The sequence below is a fragment of the Moschus berezovskii genome, chromosome 2 (genome assembly GCF_049115385.1).
Source record: "Moschus berezovskii isolate FMDL1 chromosome 2, NW_MosBer_1.0, whole genome shotgun sequence".
NCBI lineage: Eukaryota > Metazoa > Chordata > Mammalia > Artiodactyla > Moschidae > Moschus > Moschus berezovskii.
Window position 1 is genome coordinate 73,477,875 of NC_142461.1, and position 19,937 is coordinate 73,497,811.

Consider the following 19,937-nt stretch of genomic DNA (forward strand, 5'->3'; position numbering starts at 1 on the left):
CAAAAGCTGGTTCTTTGAGAAGGTAAATAAAATTGATAAACCACTAGCCAGACTCATCAAGAAATAAAGGGAGAAAAACCAAATCAATAAAATTAGAAATGAAAATGGAGAGATCACAACCGACAACACAGAAATACAAAGGATCATTAGAGAATACTATCAGCAATTATATGGCAATAAAGTGGACAACTTGGAAGAAATGGACAAATTCTTAGAAAAGTACAACTTTCCAAAACTGAACCAGGAAGAAATAGAAAATCTGAACAGACCCATCACAAGCACGGAAATAGAAGCAGTAATAAAAAATTTTCCAGCAAACAAAAGCCCAGGTCCAGATGACTTCACAGCTGAATTCTACCAAAAATTTAGAGAAGAGCTAACACCTATTCTACTCAAACTCTTCCAGAAAATTGCTGAGGAAGGGAAACTTCCAAACTCATTCTATGAGGCCACCATCACCCTAATCGCAAAACCTGGTATAGATCCCACAAAAAAAGAAAACTATAGGCCAATTTCACTGATGAACAAAGATGCAAAAATCCTTAACAAAATTCTAGAAATCAGAATCCAACAACACATTAAGAAAATCATACATCATGACCAAGTGGGCTTTATCCCAGGAATGCAAGGATTCTTCAATATCTGCAAATCAATCAATGTAATACACATTAACAAACTGAAAAATAAAAATCATATGATTATCTCAATAGATGCAGAGAAAGCCTTTGACAAAATTCAACAATCATTTATGATAAAAACCCTCCAGAAGGTGGGAATAGAAGGAACATACCTCAACATAATAAAAGCTATATATGACAAACCCACAGCAAACATTATCCTCAACAGTGAAAAACTGAAAGCATTTCCCCTAAAGTCAGGAACAAGACAAGGGTGCCCACTCTCACCACTACTATTCAACATAGTTCTGGAAGTTTTGGCTACAGCATTCAGAGCAGAAAAAGACATAAAAGGAATACAAATTGGAAAAGAAGAAGTAAAACTTTCACTGTTTGCTGATGACATGATCCTCTACACAGAAAACCCTAAAGACTCTACCAGAAAACTACTAGAGCTAATCAATGAATACAGGAAAGTTGCAGGATATAAAATCAACACACAAAAATCCCTTTCATTCCTATACACTAATAATGAGAAAATAGAAAGAGAAATTAAGGAAACTATTCCATTCACTGTTGCAACGAAAAGAATAAAATACTTAGGAATATATCTACCTAAACAAACAAAAGACCTGTCCATAGAGAACTATAAAACACTGGTGAAAGAAATCAGAGAGGACACTAATAGATGGAGAAATATACCGTGTTCGTGGATTGGAAGAATAAATATTGTGAAAATGAGTATACTACCCAAAGTAATTTATACATTCAATGCAATACCTATCAAGCTACCAACGATATTTTTCACAGAGCTAGTTTGAGTGAACTCCGGGAGTTGGTGATGGACAGGGAGGCCTGGCGTGCTGTGATTCATGGGGTCGCAAAGAGTCGGACATGACTGATTTGAACTGAACTGAACTGAGAATAAATAATCTCACAATTTGTATGGAAATACAAAAAACCTCGAATAGCCAAAGCAATCTTGAGAAAGAAGAATTTAACTGGGGGAATCAACCTGCCAGACTTCAAGCTCTACTACAAAGCCACAGTCATCAAGACAGTACGGTACTGGCATAAAGACAGAAATATAGATCAATAGAACAAAATAGAAAGCCCAGAGATAAATCCATGCACCTATGGACACCTTATCTTTGACAAGGGAGGCAAGAATATTCAATGAAGAAAAGAAAATCTCTTTAACAAGTAGTGCTGAGAACACTGGTCAACCACTTGTAAAAGAATGAAACTAGAACACTCCCTAACACCATGCACAAAAATAAACTCAAAATGGATTAAAGATCTAAATGTAAGACCAGAAACTATAAAACTCCTAGAGGAGAACAAGGGAAAACACTCTCCGACATAAATCACAGCAGGATCCTCCACTGCCCACCTCCCAGAATATTGGAAATAAAAGCAAAAATAAACAAATGGGACCTAATTAAAATTAAAAGCTTCTGCACACCAAAGGAAACCATAAGCAAGGTGAAAAGACAGCCTTCAGAATGGGAGAAAATAATACCAAATGAAGCAACTGATAAAGGATTAATCTCAAAAATATACAAGTAACTCCTGCAGCTCAATTCCAGAAAAAGAAACGACCCAATCAAAAAATGGGCCAAAGAACTAAACAGACATTTCTCCAAAGAAGACATATAAATGGCTAACAAACACATGAAAAAATGCTCAACATCCCTTATAATCAGAGAAATGCAAATCAAAACCACAATGAGATACCATTTCACACCAGTCAGAATGGCTGTATCCAAAAGTCTACAAGCAATAAATGCGAGGGTGTGGAGAAAAGGGAACCCTCTTACACTGTTGGTGGGAATGCAAACTAGTACAGCCACTATGGAGAACAGTGTGGAGATTCCTTAAAAAACTGGAAATAGAACTGCCATAATCTATTAAATCCCAGCAGTCCCACTCCTGGGCATACACACCAAGAAAACCAGAACTGAAAGAGACACATGTACTCCAATGTTCATCACAGCACTGTTTATAATAGCCAGGACATGGAAGCAACCTAGATGTCCATCTGCAGATGAATGGGTGAGAAAGCTTTGGTACATATACACAATGGAGTATTACTCAGCCATTAAAAAGAATGCATTTGAATCAGTTCTAATGAGGTGGATGAAACTGGAGCCTATTATACAGAGTGAAGTAAGCCAGAAAGAAAAACACCAATACAGTATACTAATGCATATATATGGAATTTAGAAAGATGGAAATGATAACCCTGTATACAAGACAGCAAAAGAGACACAGATATATAAAACAGTCTTTGGGACTCTTTGGGAGAGGGTGAGGGTGGGATGATTTGGGAGAATGGCAATGAAACATGTATATTATCATATGTGAAACGAATCGCCAGTTCAGGGTCGATGCATGTTACAGGATGCTTGGGGCTGGTGTACGGGGATGACCCAGAGGGAAGATAAGGGGAGGAGGGAGGTGGGAGGGGGGTTCAGGAAGAGGAACTCATGTACACCCGGGGCAGATTCATGTCAATGTATGGCAAAACTAACCAATAAAAAAAAAATAAAATAAAATTTCAACCCCTGTGGTTAAAGTTAAGAATTAGCAAAAATTAAAATGTTTGTATTTGACAAAGTATAGATTAAGGTAACAAATAAATTTGGATTTATATGTGAAAAAAAAAAAAAGAATTCCATTCAAAAAAAAAAAAGAACAGAAGTCACAAGGAGAAGGCCATTGTTAAGGTACATGTGACTCAGCTCAGGGTTATCAGAAACCCCATGTATTTCTTTCCAAGGTGAAGGTCATTAATGGACTCTGCACTGGTAAGTCAGACAAATCGCTTTGTGTTTATTTCAGCTTAAGTCCCTCTATCTGAAGCAGTCATGTGGTGTTATAAATATCTCACCAAATGGCAGGGCAAAGTTGGATGGAGATAGGTCACAGTGCCCGAATAGACATGCCCAGCAACTTTTTTGCAATTCTAAATGACACTCTGACCTTGACAGGATTTACATTTGGCTGATACACTTCAAAGTATGGAAGGCAGAGCCAGGTGTACAGTAGTTGAAAAATAATATAGGCACGAATGCCAGTATAGGTCCTTGCTGCTGCTGCTGCTGCTAAGTCGCTTCAGTCGTGTCCGACTCTGTGCAACCCCATAGACGGCAGCCCATCAGGCTCCCCCGTCCCTGGGTATCTCCAGGCAAGAATACTGGAGTGGGTTGCCATTTCCCTCTCCAATGCATGAAAGTGAAAGTGCAGTCGCTCAGTCGTGTCTGACTCTGTGCGACCCCATGGACTGCAGCCTACCAGGCTCCTCCGTCCATGGGATTTTCCAGGCAAGAGTACTGGAGTGGGTTGCCATTTCCTTCTCCGTATAGGTCCATAGGGCAGGAATAATCCAGATTGGGCATAGGAAAAAGAAAACATAACTGAAAGTAATAAGTATCTTTAACCAATGACTAAATATCTCCATATCATTCTTGTTCAAGGATATTACAGTATCCTCACCATAATTTTGGCAAGCTTATTAAGTCTGGTGACAGTATGGACACTACAAAAATATTTTGTAAAAACCCAACGGGCATCAGAAGAGCAAGGAATTGTACCCATTTTCTTGTACTTGACTTTATTACCAGTTTTCATTCAAAACCATTGGGGAATGAGATGATCCTACTTTTGTTTTTGGCAAAAAATCACTTAATCTTGAAATTCTTGGGAGAAAACATGGCGAGGAGCAAACGCAACTGCACAGAGGATGGCGGAGAAAAGAAAGATGAATGTGCTTCATTCTCTTCGATATATTTTTCTTGCTTTTATTGGAGGAGGATTATTTTTCTATTTCTTCTTTGTGTGACCTCCCGCATGAACTTCTATTTTTTTCGTAGACTTTCTGGAAGGCCTTCCCAGCTAGTTCAGCCAGAATGCTTGCTCCTTTCTTTGACCTAACTCTTCTTTCTAGTCTACTTACTGCTCTTCATAATACCTGCCCCACAAGCACGGGATGCAGGATTCAGGATCTGGATTTGTTTTTATTTTGCATGTACATCCATGTCATCTCTGTGGAAGCCTGCAGTAAAAATGGGGTCAGGAAAAATGTGAATTCTAATTCCAGCCCTTCCACTCACTAGTTGTGAATTAGTTTTTCAAGTTCCACTGTAGAATGTTATGAAGTCACTATTCTCTTACACAATTAAAAACTTGCCACTAATTGTTTTATAGAGCTAACTTTTCCATTTGCTTGCAGTACAGAGAAGAGGAATACATTAGAATGCGTAGCATCATCAAAAGAAAAAAAAGTGAGCAGACTGAAGAGATGATGCAACCAAGAGATGATGACAAAAGGGAGGACTTGGAAGGTCTGAGATCAGCCAGCTGCCCTGTGCTCCACCACCTGAAGACTGCTCACTTTCTGGGAAGCGATAGAACAAAGAGAGGTCAAATTTTTCTTACTTACCCAAGAACTCATTGTAACATCAGGGAAGAAAGGATTTATGAGAATAGGTGGGTGGTCCTTTAGCTTGTTCTACACGAATATGCATTCTTTGGCAGACCTTCCTGTTCAGAGATGATGCTATGGACCATAATGCAGCCTCTGAAGGGTATTACAAGGACCACAAAGGGCCCCTTTTCTATTTCTTTTTACCAATGGAGAGATGTAGGCTTGCCTCTTCAGCTCAAGACGGACTCTTCTCTGTGCCTTTACTGTTCATCCTCTCCACACCAAAAGCCAGAGAAGCTATCTAACAGATTTGTTAATAGAGATTAACTCCTATCTGGCCCCAACCTGCAACCCCAGGCTTTCACTTAGCCCTTCTTCCTGTCCACCAAAAATTCCCAATGCTCTTTCTCATAATAGCCTTATTCTCTGCATTCCCACTGCCATGACCCTAGCTCAACTTATTCTTGGGTTTTTCTTAAAAACAGAAATATTTTCCAACCAGTCTCTGGGCTTCAAGTCATATGCCCCTTGAATCCATTTTCAATATTTTCACCCCAGGTGTGAGTCGAAAAAGCAGTACCCATTGTATATCATTGTATTGAAATCCAGTTCCTTAGCACAGGATATAACACTCTTCACGACCTGGCTCCTGTTCCCCTCTCCAGGTTCATGTCCAACTTTTCTAGTCACACTCTCCCTCCCGACTCTGCCCATCCACCTGCCATTCCTGAAGCACACCAGCTCTCTCACACTGTCATGCTTGTTCTATGTTTCTCTGTCCAGAACATCCTTCCTTCTGTCATCTTCCTTCCAATCTCCTCTTTTTTTAAAACCTACTGGAGATTTCCCTAATTCTATTAGGCAGCCCTCCAACCACTCACCTTTGTGTGCCCCCAGCATCTTCTCTTTCTATCACAGTAACAGTGCTAGATTATTATAAACTATTTAATCACCTTTCCCCAAGGCTGAAGATTGTGTATCAATTATATGAACACACATACATATACATAGAGGATACATCTAATGCTCACTAAGTGGTTGCCAACCTAATGAATAAATATATTCATCTCTGTCTCTCAGATCTGCCCTTCCTGTTCTTCCTGCTAATAATATAGTTGCTGATTTCCCAGAGGTCAGAAGACAGCCACAAGACAATCAAATGTACTGCTAACGCTACTTGGGAGGTTGAGGGAATAGAAAATCCTACCAGTCCCAGACAAGACTCCTGGTCCGTGGGAAGGAGTGTGCAACAATCCAATGACTATATTTGAAAGGAGAAAGTGAAAATGTGTCTCTGGCAGAGTTCTGTGATAGAATGCCTTGTCATCCAGCTATGAAGAACTAGAGGTGTGCATACCAGGAACACACTAACATGGCAACTTGACCAAGCAACATATACACAGATTCACACTCAGAATGAGCTGACAACCCGTCATTACCTGCCAAGAGCTAGTATGATTTAAACGCCTATGAGATTTGTAGAGTCCAAAGCCAGAGAAGCTTCTTTAGTTCTACTTTAATATTGAAACTGCTGTTTTACGCCAGTCTGATTCTGAAGGGCTGTGGTTACATGTGCACAGAAAGACCTCAGGATAGCATAGAAGGATTCAATCCAGGGACAGGGGTATGGAGTGGGTGGGAAGTGGGGGTGGCAATCAGTCTCACTTAGGAATATATCCGCTAATGCATCTGTGTAGTATAAATACTAGACAAGGAATTATTAGGTAATGATTATATTTAAAATAAATAAGCAATAAAATATTTCCTTACTGGTTACTCTAAGACAAAATTTTATGCCCTTCTCATAGAATGTCATAATATCTCAAGTTCTCAACTAAATGAAATAAGTACACTTGCTGTGACAGATCATATGTCTATTCAGAAGTTCATTAAAACCAGGAGTGTGTACAAAATCCAACAATACTCAAGCTTACAAAATGTGGTTTTTGTAGTTGTTTGTTTTTTTACCAGTGGTTCAGTCAAATATATCTAACAAAATCCTTTTGGAGATGATATTAGTGAACAAGCCAACTTTGGACATTATTTATAGACAAGAAGACATTTAAAAAGCAGCCATTGTTGAATCACTGTTGAATCTCTGATAGTTTATAAAGTGGAAATCCTGCTTACACATGCAACAGTTAACATTATGGGTGACACTTGGGGCATCTCTTGAACCCAAGTCTGCGCTACTTGTTAATTGCTGATTGAAAAAGTACCAGCCTTAGGGCTTCCGTGGAGGCTCAGTGGTAAAGAATGGGCCTGCTAATGCAAGACACACGGTCCAAGAAGATCCCATGTACTGTGGGACAACTAAGCCTATGCTCCACAACTACTGCGACTGTGCTTGAGAGCCCGGGAACGACAACTCCTGAAGCCTGAACACTCTGGAGACTGTACTCTGCAACAAGAAAAGCCACCACAGTGAGAAGTCTGAGCACCACAACTAGATAGTAGCCCCTGCTCACCGCAACTAGAGAAAAGCCCACACAGCAACGAAGACCCAGAAGACCCATAAATAAATAAATTATTTTAAAAAATAAGAGAAAATCATCTGTTTTAGTTGAAGGGAGGGATAAATTAGGAGCTTGGGATTAACATGTACACAATACTATGCATAAAACAGATAACTAACAAGGATCTACTGTATAGCACAGGGAACACTAGCCAATATTCTTTAATAACCTGTATGGGAAAATAACCTGAAAAAGAATGAATACACATACTTGTAGAACTGAATCACTATGCCGTACACATGGAATTGACACAACATTATAAATCAACTATATTTCAAAAAAATTCAAAATTTCAAAAGCATGATCACTCTTCGGAACTGGAATCTACTTCTTAACACAAATTACAGAGCCATTATATGGAAAAACTGATCTTTTAAAGGCAAAAACATATCCTATAACTGAACTGCTTTTCTATAATTTAAACAATAAATCAACTAAGGAGTTTCCTTCCTATAAATAAAAGAAAAAACAATTATCTGCTTTATGAAAATTACATTTTTCACTTGCTTCATGGTCAGTTCTAGTCTAATATCTTCTTCAAAGTCTACTCTGTGTCCTCCACCTCATATTCATTCTCTTTCCTTCTCTATTTATAGGTTTCACTGTGTATCCCTCGTGAATTTGCATGTAATTTACACAAAGTCAAGATAGTAAAAAAAAATACATCTGACAAAATTTACAACATGCTAACCAAGCACATAGCAACTTCAGAAATTCTCTCTGAGCCTTGTGGTTCTTTTGTGACAAGTTAACACTGACAAATCTCATGGGCCTCAAGGTGTACATCCCAGTCCATCAGCACCAGAATCAGCATTGCCTGGGAAATTGTTAGACATGGAAATTCATGGCCCCACCCAGGCCTACCGAATCAGAAACTCTTGGGGTGGGACCGGTAACCTCCATTTTATTTAGCCTTCTGTGTGATTTTGACTTTTATCTCAAACTAGAGAATTATGGTCCTATGATTACAAATCAGCATCTATTTGGACAATTTGATTAGTTTATGAGAAAAAGGAAAGATTGAGGTTCTTATGATGAATTTGAAGAAGTTAAAAAACAAAAAACTTCCAATTATCTTGGCAAAGAACTACTTCTTGCAGAAAGTAGGCACAGTAAGATTATTGATATGAAAAAATAAAAAACCACACACAAAACAGAGAAATGCTTGTCTAATGGAGCAACACAGATGATATTTCTAATTATCAGGAGAATTGCTTAGCACTGAGTGTCAGGACAACCACAGCCTCCTGAATTAATTCAAGTTCTGGGCTGAATGAATGAACGTGAAAGCTTATTCCCATGGAAACCAAGTACTATACAGATTGATAGGGTTAGAGAACATATAACTGAGCTAAGGCAATTGCCAATTTTAAAAGATTAGCATTGAAAATTTGATACCACAAATTTATTTTCCAAATATCAAACATGGCTCATCTATATTTGAGGATAAAGGATGATCAAAATTTGACTTAAGAGAAAAGAAAAGCCCTACTACAACACAGCCTAGCATCTTTAAGCTCTGGCCAGAACAAGGCAGAAGGTCTGTTTTCTTAATACTGCCCTCATTACAAGGAGATTGTTCTGAACATTGGTATTAAATGGGTTGCCATGGCCTCCTGCCTGGACTCCAGCGTGCCAAGTTTCAGTCATGAGTGAGCTATGAATGGGCTGAATAAGATGCTCACAGGGTTTCTTAGCACAAGCCCCTGCCATAGAGCATCCCACCAGGAAGATCACCAGGAAGTAACAAAGCACTAACAGTGATCCAGCCTCTATCCACTCTTTCTGGCATTCCTTCCCTGGTCCTCACTAATGACCTTATCACACAGGACACATTTGCTGTATAATGAAGTCTGCTTTTAATAACAGTAGATCTGCTATCTGCCATTCCCGAGCATGGAAAACCAGGGAGAAATTGCTTTAGACCTCTGAAAGATTTGTTTATTCCTTGGGCAATTTTGGCATTTTCAAATTTTATATATGACTGTGACCAACTGGGAAGAAAGCAAACAAATTCAAAACACATCTAACTCTGCTCTGACACAGGCCTTTGTCTCCAGTAAAAATTAGACCCATAGGGGAGTCTGTCTCTGCATCCTCAGACAGACACAAAGAACCTCAGGTAACACAAACCAGGATGTTCAAAATGAGCAAATGCAACCCGCAGAGCTGGGCTTATATTCAATATCTATTCAAATATCTAAGACCCCTTCCAGATTTAAAACTCTCCAATTTTCTGATCTTGCAGCTTCTCATAGGGACTAAGTCTTTGAAATTTCATGCCAGGTTTCAGTGATTGAGGCTTTTGTCAAGGAAAAAAAGTCCATAAGCAAATATATAGTTAATTGGAGGTTGTGTTTGTATATGCTCAGCATCTGAGAGCTGTGCCTCACATTTTCAAGGGCTAGAGGTAATTTTCAGAGTTCATATTTTGGAAGGTAAGGTAAGAGTTTATTGTTGATAAGCAAATCTGCTGAACAAGGCCCTGAGTAGAGGGTTCAGATGAATTCATGGATTCCTTTCAGGATATTTACATTGACATGTAATTAGGCAGAATGTGTGTGAGGGAAGAAATGGAAGGGATGGAGGGAAGAGTTGACAAAATAAAAGGAAAAGAAAAGGCAGCAAAAACACTAATAAGAGAAGATGGAAGTGATTTTGGCTGCACTGACCTGAAGGTCTAGAAGGAGGTGAGAGAGCTTGTCCTCTTCAAGAGGTGATCAACTCCCAAGCCTGACATGATTATCTCACAAGCTTTGATAGTTCATTATTTCAGCTTTCACACATAGAGTTGTTTTATTGCTCCAAGAATAACCTAGGCCTATCTGAAATGTAGCAGTCGTGCCCAGGTCTGTGACCTCTTGATTCAAGGAACTTGCTGGCTGACATTTTATTTGAGTTCTAATACAGGTTGGAAAGTCTACATTGCTTTCTTTGTGTGGGGAGAAGGTAGCCTTTTAAAACTTACTGGGAAGTCATTGGTAACATTCCAGTTATTAAACTGGAGTGGCCAGGCATCCATGGCTTTATCTTTTTGCTTGCAACTTTTGCAGATTTGATCAAAGTCATAAGGACTTCTACTGAAGAATTACGAGCTATTTTTGGTTTGCAACCCAGTACCAAATTGGCAAAAATGAACCAGTCTTTAAACAGAAAAGTTTTATATTATCTGGACATGAGATAAATATTTAACTCCAAAAGCTTATTTGCAAGTTAAACTACTATCCCAAGATAGTGGAACACATGGCTTTCATGTCTTTTCTGTCTTTCTGTCTCTATCATCTCTGGGTCTAAAAACACATGAAGTGGAAGAACCACATTTTCAAAGGTCATATGCTATAACCCATGCCAGGCAGACACCTCTTCTTGTCACGTCATCAAAAACAAACCAGGATAAATACAATGTTGACTGAAAATATTTACAGATAAAAACCCCCACAATTTGATGCCAAGGAAAAGTGACACAAAGCCCAGGTGTTCTTATTTTTTGGATTTCTGATTTTTCAGACATAAAAAGTGGATCCCAATTTGTGACCCAAAGATATTTTTCAAATAGTTTCTCTGATTAGTCACAAGGATTTAGAAGAACAAACACTGCAAACATTCATGAGTTTTTTGAGTTGACTACATGGAAATGTAAGATTATTCCATCTGAAATCTACTGAGCCTATATCAACTTACAGAAAAACATGGAATTTTGTGAAAAGGACCCATTGGTTTTAGGAACATGGATGTCTGTTCTGCATTCATTCATTCAATAGATATTATATCTTCCCTGTGATGAGGATAATAACTTGATGCCTCACACTCACCTGACTGACAAAGTTCTCAAGTTCAGAACTGGTACCAAGTGGGAGTTATCAGTCAGAGGCCAACCTCTGTTTCCTGGGGCTTTGCTGGCTTTGGGTCCTTATCCTAGACCCTCAGAGCCATTTTGCAGTATTTCTTCATCACCATATCATTCATTCGTTCAACTGGCATCTAATGGGCTGGGTGCTCTTTCATTCTCAAAGGCTATAAAGGCAAAGCAGTCCCTATCCTAACAGTCTTAGTCCAGGCCCTTCTGGAGGGTGACCCTTGTCCATGAGACTTAGAGCTAGTGGAGCTTGTTTTCTAATTTACCTCACTGCAGTTTTATTTATACTTTCTTCAAATGCTTCCATCTCTTCATTTCTCCCCAACTTTTCCTCTTCCAAGCAAGAGTTTCTTCAAAGAGGAGGAGGAGGAAGAAGAAGAGGAGGAGAGGGATGCAGATGTTTTGGCAGTGATGCCAATCATAACTTATTTATTCATCTTTCAAACAGAGTGGAAAAATTCTATTCACTGTTAATTCAACTATAAATTTGAAATGCCTTAACCATCAGTCTTTTAAAAAATATTCAGTCACACAGACAATCAACTCCAAAGCCTCCAAATCAGTGAGGCCTGACCATTTACTCAACCCCTCTGAAGCCCACAAAAGTGTGACCTGTGACAAGACTCTTCCTTATAGTTTACAACTTAAGCATGCTTATCAGGTCAAAGACACTGCTCCACTGACATGTGTTTTTCTGAAGTATGACTTTGGAAAGCAGAAGAGGGACAACTTTAGTGGGACATATGCAAATCAGACATAGGAATAACGTCTCTCAAATATAACACCAATTGGCCACATCCTATTGAAGCAACAGTGTGCTGGGCAAAATAGAATCCTTAAATTCACTGTAAATCTCATAAGATGGCTTTGGAAAAAGTAAGAAATTAAAGCATTAAGATGGGATTGTAAACTGACTTTTAAAAAAAAAGCTATCTTGGGACTTCCCTGGTGGTCCAGTGGCTAAAAGACTCAGCACTGCCAATGCAGAGGGCCCAGGTTCAATCCCTGGTCAGGGAACTAGATCCCACATGCCATAACTAAAAGTTTGCATGCCACAACTAGAAAAGATCCCACATGCCACAACTAAAGATCACACATGCAGGATCAAAGATCCAAGATCCCCTGTACCACAGCGAAGACTCAGGACAGCCAAATAATAATAACATAAATAAATATTTTAAAAATTAATAAAAATATTAATGAGGTGGATGAAATTGGAGCCAATTATACAGAGTGAAGTAAGCCAGAAAGAAGAACATCAATACTGTATATTAACGCATATATATGGAATTTAGAAAAATGGTAACCTGAACCCTGTATAAGAGACTGCAAAAGAGACATAGGCATTTAGAACAGTCTTTGGTACTCTGTGGGAGAGGGTGAAGGTGGAATGATTGGGGAGAATGGAATTGTAGCATGTATATTATCATAAGTGACCAGTCCAGGTTCGACGCATAAATTTTCCTCTGTTCATTTCTTTGCATTTGTGCTTTTTTAATAAAAATGTAAAAAAATTAAAAAAAAAATAAAGTACAGCTGCTTCTAAAAAAAAAATTTAAATTAATAAAAATAAACAAATAAGGTTATCTTTACTCATTTGAAAGGAACCTAAGCAAATAGCTTTCAGACAGTACAAATTACCTCCTATTGAATTTTCCTCAGAACCTTAGAAGTGAGTTTCTTATGATAGTGATATATTTGTGACATATATTTCTTTCCCTTTATTCTCTCTGTTCTCTCCCTGCAATTCCATAATTAGACATTCCTCCCTTTATCACATATTTAAATGTGACCCAGAGGAAAGGCCTACTATGCCTTCTCAGTGACCAAAACTCCATCTCCAGAGCTATACTGGGAACACTGTGGTAGCTGGTATCTGTTTTTCCCCCATCTTTGGCATTCCTCACAATATGTTAGGCACTTAATATCACAGAATCATTGAGGTCCAAGGAACCTGACAGGTCACTGGGCCCCATCCTCTGATCACAAAAATGTGACTCTAAAACTCAAAAGAAAAAGGGAAATTGTCTACAGTGACTCAGCTCCTTAGAGACAAAGCTGGGTCCAGAAGTTTGACATCTGCAGGCACTTGGCAATTCACCTTGAAACTGAGCAGGACCCTGTGGGGTTCCTGGGCATGGAAGCCTTTCTGTGTTCCTCGCTTCTTGCACTTTCCTTTGGTCCAAAGGGTAGGTTTAAATATTCGTTGATCAGGGAAGAGAGAGGATGCAGAGACAAGGGAGAAGCAGCCAAAAAACAATAGTGCTCTTAGGACAGAAGCCTGGTTCCAACTCAAGGTATGTACATAACAGTGTCTTTGAGCTCTTTAGAGAACTAAAACTCCCAACAAATGGAAGATGTTAATTATCTGATGCAGCATTCTTCATTCTAGATTGAGGATCACAGTTTGATAACCTCGAGAACCACAGAAGCTTGTCAGGAGACCACATGAGGCTGGATTAAAGGAGTGCAGGCCCTGCATACATCCTGATACTCACCAGCAACCCCACCCTTGAACCATTGCTATAAAACTCCTCACCAAATCCCCCCAAGATGGGATACACAGCTTTTGAGGACACAAACCCTTGTGTCCCCCTTTGCCTGGCTAAAGCTATGCTTTTCTACTTCACCCAAAACTCTCCTCTGAGATTCAACTCAGCACTGATGCTCAGAGGCTAAGTTTTGGCATCAACCTCCCAAGCCTTTACTGAGCCTTCTGTGGGCTAAGCAAGGAAAGGACTACAAGTGCCTTTTCATATAGAAGTTAGCCAGACTCAAAACCCAAGACTTACAATGAATCTACCTGCCTACCTGTAAACATGGAAGTTAGTTTTTAACCCTTGTGAATTGATCTAATAAACTTAAAAAATGAGATATAAAACTCATATCCTTAGAATGTTGCACCCATAAAGAAGTCCTAGAACTTAAGAGCCCACAGATGTGTTTTTAACTTTACTAATAAAAAAATTTGCATTTATAGACTGTGAAGAGAGAATTCAAGCTCCTTAATTACATACTCAGAATTAAAGTTGTGTTTATTCATTTAGTCAATTTATTATTTAGGTGTGTATACAAAGACTGTAGATATAGAAATCTTGATTAATTCTGATGTTCAGCTCTAACTAGTTACTATTAACATTAGCTAAGTTATTAACTTTCCTAAAGGATCAGTTTATATGTTGTCATGCATGATAGTGAATCTTAGTCAAGTGTGAACCCTTATTCCATTCAATTTTCCATGAATTCTCTCAGATAATTAGTTTTAAGAAATACCACAATGTGGCACCTTATCAATTTCTGGTCCTCTTGGGAGTGTCTGAACCATGGAACGAGGATATGAATCACAGAGCTCAAACGGAAAAGAGTATTAACTTCCAACACTTGACACACAGCCCTTGCTTCATGAGAGCATGGAGGTTCCCTAGATTTCTGAGTCCCCATCCCCTCATGTACTTGTGGTAACTACAATGCCTACTACTTTGGGGTCTGGCTCTGGCCTAGGGTTTCCCCAACATCTCAGAACTCCATGCATGGTTCCATCTGGTCTATTTGCACATTTTCTTTATCTGGCTGATGTGTGTCTTCTCCCAAATGTACTAACTTTATCCCATTTTGGAGATGGGCAAAAAAGTATAATGCTTGAGCTGTGTCATTTCAGGGGCCTTTGCTTCCCTTCATGCATGCAGACATTATGAACCAGGGTCCTTACCTACCCTGGGATATCACATAAATGCTGGCTCATACATGAGAAGTGAGGGAGCAGAGAAGAAATTGGATCGATTACTGGATATCTGTTGTGTCTATGTGCGCGGATGTGTGTCATAGTTGCATCTAAGTGTGTGTGCATGTATGTCATATGATCACTTTTCTAGTCTCTCATTTTCCTTCAGCCCAAAAGTCACTAGCTTATCTCTAGAGAGTTATTCCAGCCTCTGGACTGACTCAGTTCTCTGCCTTCTTTCCCCTTTCTGTCACCTATCCACTTCTACTTTCGACATTCATAAAGGACCAACGCAGAGAAAGACAACGCTTTTGAATGCAGCTCTTCACAGCACATGTTACAAGCTTCTGTGACTCCCATCTGTGCAGCTTCCCAAGAGAGCCCTCATCACAGCTCTGAAGGATGCATGGCAGAAATCCAGAGAGAAAGAAATAGTGAATTTTTAAGAGAGCTATATTTTTGAAAGATTTTAATAGGAGGAGAGTGCCTTGCACAGAAGGTACTCAATGAACACATGGTAAATGGAAGACTAAATGGTAAGCCTACAAATGTGTCTGGGAAAAGCTGAAGCTCTTTCAGGAGGTGGGGCCTTGGATGGAGGTGGCCCGTCTTCGCTGCTCCAGTAAGGGCAGGTATCCACCATGATCTTTCTTAGATCACATCAAGTTGTGTGAACTGCTTCCTGGGCATCTGAAGGTGGACAAATACACCTACCACTCTCAGGGGCAAGTTGTCATTTTTTTAAATTAAGAAATAAGGGGAAAGAATCCAAAAAAGAATATATATGTGTATATACATATATGTGTGTGTATGTTAGTTGCTCAGTTGTATTTGACTCTTTGCAACTCCATGGACTATAGCCTGCCAGGCTCCTCTGTCCATGGACTTCTCCAACCAAGAGAATTTTAGTTTATTCATTTAGCTAGTCAACTTATTATTTAGGTGTGTATACAAAGGCTGTAGACATAGAAATCTTCATTTGGAATGGGATTGCCGAAGAATTGATGCTTTTGAACTGTGGTGTTGGAGAAGACTCTTGAGAGTCCCTTGGACTGCAAGGAGATCCAACCAGTCCATTCTAAAGGAGATCAATCTTGGGTGTTCATTGGAAGAACTGATGCTAAAGCTGAAACTGCAATACTTTGGCCACCTCATGCGACGAGATGACTCACTGGAAAAGACTCTGATGCTGGGAAAGGTTGGGGGCGGGAGGAGAAGGGGACAACCGAGAATGAGATGGCTGGATGGCATCACCGACTCAATGGACACGAGTTTGAGTGAACTCCGGGAGTTGGTGATGGACAGGGAGGCCTGGCGTGCTGTGATTTATGGGGTCACGGAGAGTCGGACACGACTGAGTGACTGAACTGAACTGAACTGAACCATTTCCTTCTCCAGGAGATCTTCTCAACCCAGTGTTGCCTTAGTTTCAGCACAGTGATTCACTGATAATAAGTGTGTGTGTGTGTGTGTGTGTGTGTGTGTGTGTATAACTGAATCACTGTGCTGTATACCTGAAACTAACACAAACTGTAAATCAATTATACTTCAATTAAAATTTAAAAAATAAAAGAATGTGTGTGGCTCACTCTCTGTACTCAACAGAATAGAGCTTTATGTAGTGGCTGTAGGGACACATAAAAAGAACAAAGCCAGGGCCACTGCAATGGCACTTTGTGTTTATTAGTGCAACTGCTATCCTTCATTTTCTTTCACTCAGCCATTCATGGACCATCTTGGAAAGCAGCCCTCCACCAGGTACTGGGAGGGGTCTCACCATACACAGTCAAAACCCTTATACCTTATCCTAATTCCATATTGTTAATGTTCTCATTTGTTACTGGGGTATAATTTTTATTTTATTTTGTTTACTGGGGTATAATTTTTAACTCTCTCAGTTTTTTTTTCCTCTCATGTCACTTCATTCTAATATAAGACCTAAAGAAAAAAGGCTCAGAAAAGGTTAAAGGGCACATAGCCAGGCAGCAGCAGAGCTGGGGCATATTTTGTGACACTAAGAGTTATGCGTCATTCCTACCAGCCTGTCCCCTTTTCCTTACTAAAGGAGTCCTGCAGCAATGTGCTTATCAACAGGGACAGTCGATCCTCTCTGGGCAAAAGGACTTTAAATACCAAATGGGTGACCTGCAAAGCTGTGCTTTCACTAATAACCACTATAAATACTTTTCCAATTTCCCACTGGGGATATGGTAACCACAGAGGGAAAAGAATTAATTATCTTTCTGGTCCTATTCTACTAAGACACATCCTGGTTAATTCCTCACTTAAAACCAGGGTTTTTTTTTTGTTGTTGTTGTTGTTGCTGTGTCTTCCAGATAATCTCCAAATAAATATAAAAGAAATATAGATTTGATCATTAATTAAGTGTTTCAAATATTTAGTGCAGGGTATAGAAAAACCAAGCAACTGACTTTTGGTTGTGTTTGGTTCTGGTTCTGAAACAAATGCCACCTCTTACTAACTTGGGTGATCTGTCTGAGGCAAGTGATTGAACCTTTCTGACCCTCAGTTTCCACATCTCTAAAATGGAAAGCATGGTACCTGCTTCACAGACTGTTGGGAAAACTTACTGGAATATAAGTTCCATCAGAGAAGGCCAGTATCTGGCTTGTTTAACCACAGAATTCATTAAAGAATCAAGCACAATAAATATTTGTTAAAGGATTGATTAAAATATGTAACCTGGATCAGTACAGTATCCCCAATGAGTCATAATCTAATTCTAAGCTAATGTCTTCCATTTCAATGCTTTCTTTCATTTATTCAAAGGATTGGACTCCATGGCATCTGCACAAATAAATGTTTAATGGATACAATTGGCAAGGAGGGAAGAAATTTTATATAAAAAAGTTCTTTGAAAAAAGTTTTACAGAAAAAACTACCAGGAAAGTCTTCCAGAGACATGCACGAGGGTTGTGAGCATGTCTGAGTTGCTTGGATTAACTGTAGGTTACCACCCATTCTTCATGACAGAGAGCACTGCCCACGAGACCCATCAGAGCTGTCAAAAGTGAGGAAAGGAGGGGCATCCCTGATGGTCCAGTGGCTAAGACCCTGCACTTCCAACACAGGGGATGCAGTTTCAATCCCTGGTTGAGGAACTAGGATCCCACATGCTGTGTGGTGAAGCCAAAAAATTTAAAAAGCAAACAAACAAAAAGAATGAAAGAAAATGACTCTGCCCAGGAAGAGCCAAGCCTAAGCGTCCTGGTGGTGATCCTCCTCTTATTGTCCTGAGTGAAAATTACCTCCAAGCTCTTGAGAAATCTGTATGCAGGTCAAGAAGCAACAGTTAGAACTGAACATGGGACAACAGATGAGTTCCAAATTGGGAAAGGAGTATGTCAAGGCTGTATATTGCCACCCTTTATTTAACTTGTATTCAGAGTACATCATAAGAAATGCTGGGCTGGATGAAGCACAAGTTGAAATCAAGCTTGCCAGGAGAAATATCAATAACCTCAGATATGCAGATGACACCACCCTTATGGCAGAAAGTGAAAAAGAACTAAACAGCCTCTTGATGAAAGTGAAAGAGGAAAGTAAAAAAGTTGGCTTAAAACTCAACATTCAGAAAACTAAGATCATGGCATCTTGTCCCATTACTTCATGGCAAATAGATGGGGAAACAATGGAAACAGTGACAGACTTTATTTTCGGGGGGCTCTAAAATCAATACTGGAGAAGGAAATGGCAACCCACTCCAGTGTTCTTGCCTGGAGAATCCCAGGGACGGCGGAGCCTGGTCGGCTGCCATCTATGGAGTCGCACAGGGTCGGACACTACTGAAGCGACTTGGCAGCTTGGCAAAATCAATACAGATGGTGTTTGCAGCCATGAAATTAAAAGACATTTGCTCCTCGGAAGGAAAGTTATGACCAACCTAGACAGCATATTAAAAAGCAGAAACATTACTTTGCAACAAAGGTCCATCTAGTCAAAGCTACGGTTTTTCCAGTAGTCATGTATGGATGTGAGAGCTGGACTATAAAGAAAGCTGAGTGCCAAAGAATTGATGCTTTTGAACTGTGGTGTTGGAGAAGACTCTTGAGAGTCCCTTGTACCGCAAGGAGATCCACGTAGTCCACCTTAAAGGAAATGAGTCCTGAATATTCATTGGAAGGACTGATGCTAAAGCTGAACCTCCAATACTTTGGCCACCTGATGCAAAGAACTGACTCACTAGAAAAGACCCTGATGTTGGGAAAGATTGAAGGCAGGAGGAGGAGGGGATGACAGAGGATAAGATAGTGGGATGGTATCATCTACTCAATGGACACGAATTTGAGTAAACTCCGGGAGTCAGTGGTGGACAGGGAAGCCTGGCGTGCTGCATTCCATGGGGTCACAAAGAGTTGGACATGACTGAGCAACTGAACTGAACTGAGAGTCACAGGCTGTTAGCCCCTTCAGGGCTCCTGGGGAAAGAGCTTTGACCCCAAATACCATGTATGATCTGTTTTCCATCATAGGAAAAGTTTTTTTAAAAAAAGTCTGATTTTGGGTGTTTAGCTCCATGGGAAATTACCACCACAAATTGAATTTTGGAAATTCAATTCAATTTAAAATGCATTAAAGTCTATTTAAAGAAACCTTCTGGGGAGTCCTTTGTTATATGAGGAATCTCTGTGGAAAGAGGAAAAAAAGCACACACACCCCTCATGCATCTTTTGTGTAAATCTAGAGTCATATAAAGAGAATTTTCTTAAACCAAGGTGTGAGCACAGCCTCACCTGCAAAGTGGTGAAGTTCCTGGAATTTCACAGCAGCTTGTTCC

General features: G+C 39.6%; 1 protein-coding gene and 1 non-coding gene across 7 annotated transcripts in view; one reads left to right on the forward strand and one right to left on the reverse strand.

Moving 5' to 3' along the window:
• Positions 1-19,937, reverse strand: part of NCKAP5 (NCK associated protein 5) — a 1,221,671-nt gene that overhangs the window by 1,003,715 nt on the left and 198,019 nt on the right. The window lies entirely within an intron of this gene.
• Positions 12,361-12,435, forward strand: TRNAG-GCC (transfer RNA glycine (anticodon GCC)). Its single transcript has one exon. It is a non-coding gene; the product is annotated as a tRNA-Gly (tRNA).